Source organism: Siphateles boraxobius, unplaced genomic scaffold (genome assembly GCF_051911475.1).
Source record: "Siphateles boraxobius isolate OS27281-9 unplaced genomic scaffold, OSU_SipBor_1 19, whole genome shotgun sequence".
Taxonomy (NCBI): domain Eukaryota; kingdom Metazoa; phylum Chordata; class Actinopteri; order Cypriniformes; family Leuciscidae; genus Siphateles; species Siphateles boraxobius.
The window spans coordinates 4,083,023-4,096,201 of record NW_027508799.1 but is presented as its reverse complement, the minus strand read 5'-3'; the positions used below and the strand labels follow the sequence as shown (position 1 = coordinate 4,096,201).

Here is a 13,179-nt window from a genome sequence, read left to right as displayed (position 1 = left end):
TCACTGTGGTATGCCTGCTATCTGGTCAGCAGCATTTTGGGGGAGGAGGAGAGGGACAACCCGCTGTCGGACAACAAACACCGGTTCCTCAGATACACCTCGCAGATCAGGGAGGTAGGCGAGGCTGTAGAGGTGTATCAGAAAAAAACAGGCCATGCTGCAGGATGCCCACAGGACAGGAGACTCTTGGTGTCTGATGGTGGAGTTTGGGGATTTTAAGGGTGGGTCAATAAAGGAGGTGTATGAGGACCCAAGCAAGGAGGCACAGGCTCTCATCACCTACCTTCACAGCTGGCACAAAAGATTTTGTCTCCAGCCAAACCCTGTAAGTGGGTAAGTTTTTTCTTTTTTCTCCAGCCACTGCAGGCTCGAGAGGCCCTGCTCCTGCCCCGGCTCGTGCTACTGCCCCTGCTCCTGCCCCTTATCCTGCTCCTCCAGCATTGTGGACCCCTGGCCAGGTGTCCCAGTCGCCTGCAGAGCTTCCTGTCCACTGGAAAGAGCAACTCCCATCTTTCCAGCAAGGCTTTCAACCCCTGTCCCTCTGCACCAAGACCATCCTCACTACAGCCACCCACAGGACTCCTGGGACTTTGAATCCAGCGATTCGAGTTAAAATCTCGGTGGAACCTTTTTAGGATCTTTGCGGAAGGGAGGGGAAAAACAGAGGTGATGTGCAACTGCTGACGTGGCGGTGAAATTGGCACTCTCAAACCGAGTCGGAATTGGGGAAACATGGGCTTAAAAAGCAAAGGCTTCTTTTGCTCCTTGCTATCGCGCTTCTGGACTGAATGACTTACATCTCTGCACCACATGGGAAAAGTTGACACACGCCGAGGTTCCATGGTGTAAGGGTTCGCACTCTGGGCTCTGAATCCAGTGATCCGAATTCAAATCTCGGTGGGACCTTCATTTGCCAGGCTAAACAGCACAAGTACCTGGCCGAAATAGCTCAGTTGGGAGAGTGTTAGACTGAAGATCTAAAGGTCCCTGGTTCAATCTCGGGTTTCGGCAGAGGAACCACGCCCGCCTCCTTTAGGCTACCTGATTCCACCTAGCCTCATCGCTATCTGCCTCTCAGACAGACAGCTGGGAGGGTGTGTTGGTTCCATGGTGTAATGGTTAGCACTCTGGGCTAGGTGGCGATCCGAGTTCAAATCTCGGTAGAACCTTTTTAGGTTCTTCGCGGAAGGGAGGGAAAAAACAGAGGTGATGCGCAACTGCTGACGTGGCGGTGAAATTGGCACTCTCAAACCGAGTCGGAATTGGGGAAACATAGGGTGCTTCTCAATATCCCTCCTCGTCTCCTCGTTCCTCTGTCCTCCATCCTATGACCCGGAAACCGATCGAGCTCAGCCATCTTGAAGGACATCTCAATTACCTAATTGCACCGCGAGGAGGCGAGGATCGAGGAGTGAGGAGGCTTTCAGAGGACTCATGAGCGAGGATACACAGGTGTATCCTATGCGGAAGTGTTTTATTGACTAAACGTGACGCACGTATACATTCTCCTCCCCCTTCACATCGGTCACAATCTGTTTTAAAGTATACTTTACCTTTGCAGTTTATATAAACCACACATTACACATATTTCAACAGGGTATCTTGCTTTATTATTATTTATTATGAATTTCTTAAATTAACAAACTGCAACAACATGAGGGCAGATCCTTTGAGCGCTGCTGATGACGCTATGAAGTGACGCTCGAGTGATCAAGTATTCCAATGTATAAAAAAGCTTTCATTCGATTCCTCCATCCTCATTTTTGTCATTCATTACATTATTTTGAGCACAAGAAGATTTTTACTAAAACCTTTAAAAAAAAAAGTTTAATTCATATATGTTATACTATACTATGTTATACACCAGTATACATATTTATGTTATTTTTTTAAATACTATGTTATACATATTTAAAAAGACATGAATAGGCAAAAACAAGTGTTTTTTTGTTTCAACAAATGATTCTCAACTATGTTATAAAAGATATACCAAAACGATTTGATATACCATTTTAAGTTTTAGATCTGTTTGATGATCATATTATTATGAATTGTCATAAACGCCTTTATGTTATATTTGGTGTTTCTTAGTAATCTCTGCCACAAAAGCTAAACAAAACAAAACGATTTAAGCATGGCATGATACCAGCAAGATTGTACCAAGAAGTGTTATTTATTTTCTTATTAATTAGTTCATCACACTATTTACAATTTGTACACAAGGCAATTCAAAGTTATTCACAGTTGTATAAAAAACAATAATGCTTATGCTCATAATAATAATAATCATTAATTATTATAATATTATAATAATTAATTACATAAAAAAAAATGCTGTAGTAAAATACTTTCAGTTGGAATATGACAGCTATGTAACGTTCTGTTTATGCCTGTGTCCTTTCAGATTATGTATGCATACCCGGTTTTACGAAGAACCTCTGAGGGTCGACTCCTTATGGGGCCAACTGAGGAGGCCAATAGGAGGTAGATCGTGTTGGCAGGGAGGGCCAGGTGTAAAGAGGAGGTCCTGGCTGAGGCCACTGCCTTTGTGAGGCAGAATGGAGGGAATCCTGGAGACCAGTTCCTGGTTCTGGCTCACTGCAAGATCCAGTTTGGGAAACACCAGGGTCAGAGGTTCCTGTGGCTGCTGAAGAACTCACTGTGGTATGCCTGCTATCTGGTCAGCAGCGTTTTGGGGGAGGAGGAGAGGGACAACCCGCTGTCGGACAACAAACACCTGTTCCTCAGATACACCTCGCAGATCAGGGAGGTAGGCGAGGCTGTAGAGGTGTATCAGAAAAAAAACAGGTCATGCTGCAGGAGGCCCAGAGGACAGGAGACTCTGGATGTCTGATGGTGGAGTTTGGGGATTTTAAGGGTAGGTCAATGAAGGAGGTGTATGAGGACCCAAGCAAGGAGGCCCAGGCTCTCATCACCTACCTGAAGAAGGCAAAGGCCAGGCCTAACACCAATATGGCCCTTTTCAAACCATACGTGCTGAAGAGGCAGGCTCTAGCCCACGTGCCCACCACCACTGTGCCCATTGCATCTGTCCTCACTGCTGCTGTGCCCACTGCCACTGTGTCTGTTCCTCCTCCACCTACTGCCACTAAGAACAGCCCACTGCTGGCGACCAATGTGAAGGCCCTGTTGGCGTGGGGGAAGCATTCATCTGCTTCACAGCTGGCACAAAAGATTTTGTCTCCAGCCAAACCCTGTAAGTGATTTGCAAGCTTTAAAATCATTACAGTATATATTATGCAGTATATATGTCTAACGAAAATACGTGTTCAACAGCTGCAGGACCACGTGTACCACCTGCGTCTGAGTCCGCAGCCCGGAGACAGCTCTTTACATGTGGTGAGTATCACTTAACGCATACAAGTGTGTTGGTGACATGTGCTTAGTGTTTTATGTTATTTTACAGACTCTGCTGCTACGGATTTTTTTGAGGAGGAAGATGACCTGGAGATGGCAACTGTAGCCTCGCAAGCTGAGGAACAACTTCCTCAAGGTATGTAAATCTTAAACAATATTTTACAAACAATTACAAATAAAACAAAACAGTATTTTTTAAATGACATATTATTTTATTTCACAACACAGAGGAATGGCACTTCTCAGGTGTCAATCTACATTCACTCTTTGAGTGAACATCCTCAAAGGAAAAAAGATAATTTAAAGGTGTATGTAAAAGGTTTTATTTCATTTTTTATCGTAATCATTGACTAAAGCTCATTCTTGTCATCTCAAACTTCCCCCACTCTCTTTAGGCCACCACGTTAGGGAAGGGGTCGGCGGACAGCTTAAAAGGTAGTTCGTGGTAGGAGGTTAGTGGACCCCCGCGCGACGCCCCCTAGATGATTTTTCGGGGCCCGGCCGACGGCGCCAGGCCGCAGGGGGGGCCCGACGGGGCGGGCCAGAGACGTCGCCTCGGGCCCGGGGGCCTCGGGGGCCCCGCGGGAGGACGACGAAATCCGGCCCCCTCGCTCGCAATCCGGGCATCGGCCACAAGGGGGCGACTCGCCGACCACCCGCAGTCGATCCGACGCGCGGCGAACAGGTTGCGGGCGGGCGTCCACGGAGCGCACGCGCATCCCCCTGACCGCCTTTTCGCGCAATTCCCTGACCACACCCACCGACCACGAAGCGCCCGTTCGTCCCACCTGTGACCTGCGAACAGCCTGGGACCGCCCCCTGACCACGCCCACTGACACGAACAGCCTATTCGTCCCCCTTACCGCCTGTGTGACCACGAACGGCCTTTTCGCCCACGGCCAACCAAAGTGACGGCCCGGGGCCCCGCCCACTGACACGAACAGCCTATTCGTCCCCCTAACCACCTATGTGACCACGAACGGCCTATTCATCCCACCGACCACCTATGTGACCACGAACGGCCTATTCGTCCCCCTGACCGCCTGTGTGACCACGAACGGCCTATTCATCCCACCGACCACCTATGTGACCACGAACGGCCTATTCGTCCCCCTGACCGCCTGTGTGACCAAGAACAGCCTATTCATCCCACCGACCACCTATGTGACCACGAACGGCCTATTCGTCCCCCTGACCGCCTGTGTGACCACGAACAGCCTATTCATCCCACTGACCACCTATGTGACCACGAACGGCCTATTCGTCCCCCTGACCGCCTGTGTGACCACGGACAGCCTATTCGTCCCACTGACCGCCTGTGTGACCACGAACGGCCTGTTCGTCCACGGCCAATCTAAATGACAGCCCGTGGCCCTGCTCAGTGACCAAGGACAGCCTATTCGTCCCACTGACAGCCTATGTGACCACGAACGGCCTGTTCGTCCACGGCCAATCTAAATGACAGCCCGTGGCCCTGCCCACTGACCACGTACAGCCTATTCATCCCACTGACCGCCTATGTGACCACGAACAGCCTATTCATCCCACTGACCACCTAAGTGACCACGAACAGGCTATTCATCCCACTGACCGCATATGTGACCACGAACAGCCTATTCATCCCACTGACAGCCTGTGTGACCACGAACGGCCTGTTCGTCTACGGCCAATCTAAGTGACAGCCCGTGGCCCTGCCCAGTGACCATGGACAGCCTATTCATCCCACTGACCGCCTATGTGACCACGAACAGCCTATTCATCCCACTGACTGCCTATGTGACCACGAACGGCCTGTTAGGTCCACGGCCAATCTAAGTGACAGCATGTGGCCCTGCCCACTGACCATGGACAGCCTATTAGTCCCACTGACCGCCTATTTGACCACGAACGGCCTGTTCGTCCACGGCCAATCTAAATGACAGCCCGTGGCCCTGCCCACTGACCACGTACAGCCTATTCATCCCACTGACCGCCTATGTGACCACGAACAGCCTATTCATCCCACTGACCACCTATGTGACCACAAACAGCCTATTCATCCCACTGACCGCATATGTGACCACGAACAGCCTATTCATCCCACTGACAGCCTGTGTGACCACGAACGGCCTGTTCGTCCACGGCCAATCTAAGTGACAGCCCGTGGCCCTGCCCACTGACCATGGACAGCCTATTCGTCCCACTGACCGCCTATGTGACCACGAACGGCCTGTTCGTCCCACTGGCTGCCTATGTGACGACGAACGGCCTGTTAGGTCCACGGCCAATCTAAGTGACAGCCCGTGGCCCTGCCCAGTGACCATGGACAGCCTGTTCGTCCCACTGACCGCCTATGTGACCACGAACGGCCTGTTCGTCCATGGCCAATCTAAGTTACAGCCCGTGGCCCTGCCCAGTGACCATGGACAGCCTATTCGTCCCACTGACCGCCTAGTGACCACGAACAGCCTGCTCGTCCATGGCCAATCTAAGTGACAGCCCGTGGCCCTGCCCAGTGACCATGGACAGCCTATTCGTCCCACTGACCGCCTAGTGACCACGAACGGCCTGTTCGTCCATGGCCAATCTAAGTGACAGCCCGTGGCCCTGCCCAGTGACCATGGACAGCCTATTCGTCCCACTGACCGCCTAGTGACCACGAACGGCCTGTTCGTCCACGGCCAATCTAAGTGACAGCCCGTGGCCCTGCCCACTGACCACGGACAGCCTATTCATCCCACTGACCGCCTATGTGACCACGAACAGCCTATTCATCCCACTGACTGCCTATGTGACCACGAACGGCCTGTTAGGTCCACGGCCAATCTAAGTGACAGCCCGTGGCCCTGCCCACTGACCATGGACAGCCTATTCGTCCCACTGACCGCCTATGTGACCACGAACGGCCTGTTCGTCCATGGCCAATCTAAGTGACAGCCCGTGGCCCTGCCCAGTGACCATGGACAGCCTATTCGTCCCACTGACCGCCTAGTGATCACGAACAGCCTGTTCGTCCATGGCCAATCTAAGTGACAGCCCGTGGCCCTGCCCACTGACCACGGACAGCCTATTCGTCCCACTATGTGACCGCCTATGTGACCACGAATGGACTGTCCACGAACAGCCTATTTGGACCCTGTCAAATAAGTTACAGGTGGGCAAAGTAAGGGCCCACTGAAAATGGACTGTCCACAGACAGCCTATTTGGACCCTGTCAAATAAGTTACAGGTGGGCAAAGTAAGGGCCCACCTGTAACTTATTTGACGGGGTCCAAATAGGCTGTCCGTGGTCAATGCATTAATAGGTCATAATTCATAATTACAGTGGTTTTATGTGGTCAAACCTACTGTAAACCACACTGGGGACACAACACAACACACTGATGTACATTAAAACTATTAAATATGCATAATTAGCCTAAAAATGGACTATCCACGAACAGCCTATTTGGACCCTGTTGAATAAGTTACAGGTGGGATCTTTTCTATATTTTAATGTCATGATTGATTAAAAAATGCATAAAAATAATTAAATATAAATTTTACGATAATCTATGGGCCCCACTGAGCGATTTGCAGCCTTCAGAACCCCGAAATTCCACTGTCCACGAACAGCCTAAATTTTTGAATGGGATAAGTTGCAGGTGGGACGTCCAGATCTCAGCCTCTGGACACAATTTGGAGATGAAACCTGCGCTCCTGTTCTCATCTGGACATGCCCTGCCCATGGTGTGAATTTCAAAGAGATTGGAGAAACTTGAAAATCCGACCCAAAAAATCTCAAAATCTTTGAGATTTTTTGGGTCGGATTTTCAAGTTTCTCCAAACTCCCTGAAATTCACAGCACTGTCTGGGCACGTCCAGATGAGTGCAGGAGCGCAGGTTTCAGCTCCAAATTGTGTCCAGAGGCTGAGATCTGGACGTCCCACGTACAATCTATTCCATTCAAAAATTTAGGCTGTTCGTGGACAGTGGAATTTCGGGGTTCTGAAGGCTGCAAATCGCTCAGGGGGGCCCAGAGATGAACGTAAAATTGATATTTAATCAATTTTATTCATTTTTATCAGTCATGACATCAAACTATAAAACAGCATCCCACCTGCAACTTATTTGAATGGCCTGTTTGTCCACGGCCAATCTAAGTGACAGCCCGTGGCCCTGCCCACTGACCACAGAGAGCCTATTCGTCCCGCTGACCGCATATGTGATCACGAATGGACTGTCCATGAACAGCCTATTTGGACCCTGTCGAATAAGCTACAGGTGGGATGCTGTTTTTTACTTAGACATTTTCAGCGGGTGAATCCCCGTAAAGATTAGGCGATTTCATCACATGTGGTGAAGTCCCACCTGCAACTTATTTGACGGGGTCCAAATAGGCTGCCCGTGGTCAATGCATTAATAGGTCATATTTCATAATTACAGTGGTTTTATTAGGTGAAACCTACTGTACACCACACAGGGGCCACAATACAACACACTGATGTACATTAAAGCTATTAATTATGCATAATTAGCCTAAAAATGGACTGTCCACGGACAGCATTTAGGGCACCAATCAAATAGGTTACAGGTGGGATGCTGTTTTTGACTCTAACGCCATTAACGGGGTACTACGGACCCCAGTCTTTGCGGACCGTCTGAGGGGACCCTGAGGGGCCACAGATTTCAAATTGGAGCCATTCGGAGCTATTGGGACCGTTACGTGCGGATGTCCACCAAACGCCTATGAAAATGAATGGGATAAGTTGCACGTGTCAGTGGCTCCCGCGCGGCCCCCGGGGGTCCGAGGGGCCCCAAACTCGGCATAAAGTTGCGTCGCGTGGCCCTCTGCGACAGACCGAGCGGGCTAGGTCGAGACATGCCAAGTTTATTTTTAGCTATTTTTTATGCACCTCTCTGTCTCCCATTGATCTCTATGGGAGCATGTGTCTGCTAGGGTTAATTCAGCAGTTAGGATTAGAGGGCCTACTAGGCTCAGGAAGCATCTAGAGCCACGATACTCTGGGGCCCGATTCGGGGGCCCGTGGCGGTCGTCCGTGACGAATCTCGAGGTCCTACGACCTTTTGACCCCTTAGGGCAACTGTTTATTTGACGTCCCACGTGCAACTTATTCCATGGGGCTGTTGGTGGCCAATAAGCGCCAAAAAAGGTCAGAGGGACGCGGAACTCTAGAACCCGTCCCCGGGGCCCGTGACGAGACGCGTGTGTCGGTTTCGGGGCGATCGGGCGTTTCCTTCAAACCGTTTGGCTGAAACACATACTTAGAACCGACCTAGAACCACCAAATCCGTGATCTAGAACCGGGGGCCCCCGGACCCCCGCCGTGCCGAATTTGGGGCCGCTGCGACCTTTCGACCCCTTTTGGCCCCTGTTTTTTTGACGTCCCACGTGCAACTTATTCCATGGGGCTGTTGGTGGCCAATTAGCGTGAAAAAAGGTCAGAGGGTCGCGGAACTCTAGAACCCGTCCCAGGGCCCCGTGACGGGATGCATACGTCAGTTTCGGGCCGATCGGACCTTTCTGTCCACCCTTCACCGAGCACATGGTCCAATTAATGGCAGCCCTCTTGCACACACAGAAAGACATATGCTCAGTAGAACCAAAGTGAGGAGATTTTTGCACTAAAAAATGATACGCTCGGAACCGATCTAGAACCCTGCGATCCGGGATCTAGAACCGGGGGCCCCCCGACTACCAGGGCGGCGAATTTGGAGGCGGTGCGACCTTTCGACCCCTGTATTTCCGCCCTCCCACGTGCAACTTATTCAGTTCAAACTTCACAGGCTCTTCCAGGTCAAGGGGGGCTTTTTTCGGCCAAACGGGCAGTTTTGGGCACGGAACTCTAGAACCCGTCCCCGGGGCCCGTGAAGGGACGCATATGTCGGTTTCGGGCCGATCGGGCGTTTCCTTCGAACCGTTTGGCTGAAACACATACTTAGAACCGATCTAGAACCACCAAATCCGCGATCTAGAACCGGGGGCCCCCGGGCCCCCGTCGTGCCGAATTTGGGGCCGCTGCGACCTTTCGACCCCTTTTGGCCCCTGTTTTTTTGACGTCCCACGTGCAACTTATTCCATGGGGCTGTTGGTGGCCAATTAGCGTGAAAAATGGTCAGAGGGACGCGGAACTCTAGAACCCGTCCCAGGGGCCCGTGACGGGACGCATACGTCAGTTTCGGGCCGATCGGACCTTTCTGTCACACGGCCACCAAACACCTGTGAAAATGAATGGGATAAGTCGCACATGTCAGTGGCCCCTGTTCGGCCCCCGGAGGTCCCACGGGCCCCAAACACTGCGTGCCGGGCCCCCTCGGGCCCCCGAACGACATATCAGGAGGACGGGTCTCTAGAACTCAGGGCTAATTTTTTTTCAACCCTTGTTCAAGTTTCTCTTCAAAGGTCACTTGCACTCATAGTGAGCTCATAGACTGACATTCCCTCTTGAAGGGTCAAACCGAAAACACACTCGGAACCGATCTAGAACCCTGCGACCCGGGATCTAGAACCGTGGGCCCCCGGACCACCGCCGTGTCGAGTTTGGGGTCGCAGCGACCTTCCGACCCCTTTTGGCCCCTGTTTTTTTGACGTCCCACGTGCAACTTATTCCATGGGGCTGTTTGTGGCCAATTTGCGCCAAAAAAGGTCAGAGGGACGCGGAACTCTAGAACCCGTCCCAGGGGCCCGTGACGGGACGCATACGTCAGTTTCGGGCCGATCGGACCTTTCTGTCACACGGCCACCAAACACCTGTGAAAATGAATGGGATGAGTCGCACGTGTCAGTGGCCCCTGTTCGGCCCCCGGAGGTCCCACGGGCCCCAAACACTGCGTGCCGGGCCCCCTCGGGCCCCCGAACGACATATCAGGAGGACGGGTCTCTAGAACTCAGGGCTAATTTTTTTTCAACCCTTGTTCAAGTTTCTCTTCAAAGGTCACTTGCACTCATAGTGAGCTCATAGACTGACATTCCCTCTTGAAGGGTCAAACCGAAAACACACTCGGAACCGATCTAGAACCCTGCGACCCGGGATCTAGAACCGTGGGCCCCCGGACCACCGCCGTGTCGAGTTTGGGGTCGCAGCGACCTTCCGACCCCTTTTGGCCCCTGTTTTTTTGACGTCCCACGTGCAACTTATTCCACTGGGCTGTTGGTGGCCAATTTGCGCCAAAAAAGGTCAGAGGGACGCGGAACTCTAGAACCCGTCCCAGGGGCCCGTGACGGGACGCATACGTCAGTTTCGGGCCGATCGGACCTTTCTGTCACACGTCCACCAAACACTTGTGAAAATGAATGGGATAAGTCACACGTGTCAGTGGCCCCTGTTCGGCCCCCGGAGGTTCCACGGGCCCCAAACACTGCGTGCCGGGCCCCCTCGGGCCCCCGAACGACATATCAGGAGGACGAGTCTCTAGAACTCAGAGCTAATTTTTTTTCCAAATTTGTTCAAGTTTCTCTTCAAAGGCCACTTGCACTCATAGTCAGCTCATAGACTGGCATTCCCTCTTGAAGGGTCAAACTGAAAACACACTCGGAACCGATCTAGAACCCTGCGACCCGGGATCTAGAACCGTGGGCCCCCGGACCACCGCCGTGTCGAGTTTGGGGTCGCAGCGACCTTTCGACCCCTTTTGGCCGCTGTTTTTTTGACGTCCCACGTGCAACTTATTCCACTGGGCTGTTGGTGGCCAATTTGCGCCAAAAAAGGTCAGAGGGACGCGGAACTCTAGAACCCGTCCCCGGGGCCCGTGACGAGACGCGTGTGTCGGTTTCGGGCCGATCGGGCGTTTCCTTCAAACCGTTTGGCTGAAACACATACTTAGAACCGATCTAGAACCACCAAATCCATGATCTAGAACCGGGGGCCCCCGGACCACCGCCGCGCCGAATTTGGGGCCGCTGCGACCTTTCGACCCCTTTTGGCCCCTGTTTTTTTGACAACCCACGTGCAACTTATTCCATGGGGCTGTTGCTGGCCAATTAGCGTGAAAAAAAGGTCAGAGGGACACGGAACTCTAGAACCCGCCCCAGGGGCCCGTGACGGGACGCATACGTCAGTTTCGGGCTGATCGGACCTTTCTGTCCACCCTTCACCGAGCACATGGCCCAATTAATGGCAGCCCTCTTGCACACACAGAAAGACATATGCTCAGTAGAACCAAAGTGAGGAGATTTTTGCACTAAAAAATGATACGCTTGGAACCGATCTAGAACCCTGCGATCCGGGATCTAGAACCGGGGGCCCCTCGACTACCAGGGCGGCGAATTTGGAGGCGGTGCGACCTTTCGACCCCTGTATTTCCGCCCTCCCACGTGCAACTTATTCAGTTTAAACTTCACAGGCGCTTCCAGGTCAAGGGGGGCTTTTTTCGGCCAAACGAGCAGTTTTGGGCACGGAACTCTAGAACCCGTCCCCGGGGCCCGTGAAGGGACGCATATGTCTGTTTCGGGCCGGTCGGGTGTTTCCTTCGAACCGTTTTGCTGAAACACATACTTAGAACCGATCTAGAACCACCAAACCCGTGATCTAGAACCGGGGGCCCCCGGACAACCGTCGTGCCGAATTTGGGGCCGCTGCGACCTTTCGACCCCTTTTGGCCCCTGTTTATTTGACGTCCCACGTGCAACTTATTCCATGGGGCTGTTGGTGGCCAATTAGTGCGAAAAAAGGTCAGAGGGACTCGGAACTCTAGAACCCGTCCCAGGGCCCCGTGACGGGATGCATACGTCGGTTTCGGGCCGATCGGACCTTTCTGTCCACCCTTCACCGAGCACATGGTCCAATGAATGGCAGCCCTCTTGCACACACAGAAAGACATATGCTCTGTAGAACCAAAAGTGAGGAGATTTTTGCACAAAAAAACGATACACTTGGAACCGATCTAGAACCCTGCGATCCGGGATCTAGAACCGGGGGCCCCTCGACTACCAGGGCGGCGAATTTGGAGGCGGTGCGACCTTTCGACCCCTGTGTTTTCGGCCTCTCACGTGCAACTTGTTCAGTTCAAACTTCACAGGCGCTTCCAGGTCAAGGGGGTGTTTTTTGGCCAAACGAGCAGCTCTGGACGCGGAACTCTAGAACCCGTCCCAGGGGCCCGTGACGGGACGCATACGTCAGTTTCGGGCCGATCGGGCGTTTCCTTCGAACCGTTTTGCTGAAACACATACTCGGAACCGATTTAGAACCACCAAACCCGTGATCTAGAACCCGGGGCCCCCGGACCACCGCCGTGCCTTTCGACCCCTTTTGGCCCCTGTTTTTTTGACGTCTCACGTGCAACTTGTTCCATGGGGCTGTTGGTGGCCAATTAGCGCAAAAAAAGGTCAGAGGGACGCGGAACTCTAGAACCCGTCCCAGGGGCCCGTGACGGGACGTACGTGTCAATTTCGGGCCGATCGGACCACCGTCCACCAAGTACCTGTGAAATCGCATTGAATAAGTTGCACGTGTCACTGAACCTCGTTCGCCCCCTGGAGGTGCTAGGGGCCCGAAACTTCTTGGAAAGCTGCGTCACTCGGCCCCGGAAGGCACACAGAGAGGGGAGCGTCTAGTCACACAAAAAAACCACTTGTGGCCCAATGTCCACAGAACACCTATGAAAATCAATGGGATAAGTTGTACGTGGGACGCTTTGCCGTTCGGCCCCCGGGGGCCCTGGCGGCCCCAAACTTGATCTGCCTGCTGTCACTGGGGCCCAGAAAGACCCTGGGGGATGGAGAAAGCTGAACCATGTGTGGATCAGGCCGAACCGCTGAAACGCACACTTGGGAACCACGTAGAACCTTGAAACTAAGGATCTCGCCCCGGGGCCCGCTGGGCT

The 13,179-nt window shown here is 52.5% G+C and overlaps 1 non-coding gene across 1 annotated transcript; it reads left to right on the top strand.

The window, feature by feature from the left end:
* Window positions 1-938: 938 nt before the first annotated feature.
* Window positions 939-1,011, top strand: trnaf-gaa (transfer RNA phenylalanine (anticodon GAA)). The gene has a single exon. It is a non-coding gene; the product is annotated as a tRNA-Phe (tRNA).
* Window positions 1,012-13,179: the final 12,168 nt, after the last annotated feature.